The sequence below is a fragment of the Tursiops truncatus genome, chromosome 18 (assembly GCF_011762595.2).
Source record: "Tursiops truncatus isolate mTurTru1 chromosome 18, mTurTru1.mat.Y, whole genome shotgun sequence".
NCBI lineage: Eukaryota > Metazoa > Chordata > Mammalia > Artiodactyla > Delphinidae > Tursiops > Tursiops truncatus.
In genome coordinates, this window is record NC_047051.1 from 58,167,928 (window position 1) to 58,169,497 (window position 1,570).

At 47.7% G+C, this 1,570-nt stretch overlaps 1 pseudogene; it reads right to left on the bottom strand.

The window, feature by feature from the left end:
* Positions 1-203: 203 nt before the first annotated feature.
* LOC109547589 (pantothenate kinase 3 pseudogene) lies at positions 204-1,311 on the bottom strand (annotated as a pseudogene).
* Positions 1,312-1,570: the final 259 nt, after the last annotated feature.

Genomic DNA, 1,570 nt, shown 5'->3' on the forward strand with positions numbered 1-1,570 from the left:
TCACTTTGAAATTCTTTACATTACTGGAGCTCTCATTTTAATATGGCAACATATAGCAGCTTACCATTCTGACACTTAAAAATCAAGAGGAATAGTGCTACTCTTTTATCCTTCGGTTCCCAGTGACAAATAATGCAGTAATTACACCTCTGGTTTTCAGTTCCTCTCGAATGACATTTATTAACAGAGAGAAACCCGATGCTTTAGCTGAAATTTGGCAGCCCAAGAAGTGCACTGACTGCTCCAGAACATCCCTCATGGTCTAGAAACAGTGCTTTCAGTTGACCTTTTGACCAGTAATCCAGGACATATGCCAAAAGTTTCATCGAGAGAGAATTGATACGTAAAGTTCCAACGAAGACAACTCTTTATTTTCTCATTAACAGCACACATGCGTGCCACAGAACCAATGTTGTTGGTGATAGTAACTAACGTAGCTCTTGCTAGATCTTCTTTACCAACAGATTCTCGCTTCTTCTTATAAATCATATTCCCAAAACTAGATGCTACAGCCCAGCCAGACAGACCAAATCTCTCAAAATCTCCTCTGTAAATATCACGGACCAGCTTGTCAGCTTGGGTGCTCTCACCTTTGGATGCCATTTCAAGAGCCTCTTCAAAACTTTCACAGCCAGTCAATAAACTACATAAACCCAGAAAGGTACCCCCTCCAAGGCTTGTCCCAGTTACTCGTTTATAGTTGTCTTTGGAATGGACTGCTAAAATACTGACCCCGGAACCAATGATCACTACCAGCAGTGGTTAGGGATCAGCCAGGTTGAAAGGCATCTTTTGGCATCTCTCAGGTTCTGAGGCCTTAGCAAAATAATAGCACTCTGCTTGTCCATTGAAACTGACAGAATCTATGTACAGCAAGCCCTTCACAAGGCAGTCAGGTTCATCCAGTTTGTGCAGGTGGAGGTTTCCAACTGTGCGAAAACCGTTTTCAAACTTGTCAGCACCACCTCCTGTAGCACGTAGCACTGTGTGTAGTGTTGAGAAGTTTTTCGCTCTTCCCCTTTGGATAAAAGCAGGCAGGTCCTGGGTTGGAAATCTGATAAAGTGCAGGTTCCCTCTCCGGCCAAAAAGTGTTAAATCTTTTAGTTCAAGGCGTGCATCCCGAATACCAGTGGATCCACAGGCTACATTAGAAGTCAGATATTTTCAGATACTTTTTAAGCTCTCAACTTCTTCTTGTTCTTCCTTTGCTGTGATATCGATAGGTTCAAAATATGAGAGCTTTACTAGAGTTCCTCCGATGTCCATGCCAAACCGTGGGAAAGAGGGTTTCTTGGCATCCTTGATCTTCATGGCGTCGGCCTGAGCGGCCAGAGGCAGCCTCGGGCCCTCCCCTGGGGCCGGGCGGGGCGGGGGCACCTGAGATGAGGCCCGGCCCAGGGGGCGGCCCCCCTACGCCCGCGAGGGGCGGCCCAGACCGAGCGAGCAGGGGAAGCGGGGAGGGGGCCCCGCCGCTGCCGCCGCCGCCGCTCCAAACAAAAGGCCCCGGTCCCCCGAGCCGCCGCCCAATTTATCTATTATTTACACGTAGGATTTTTGAGGACTGAGTTAC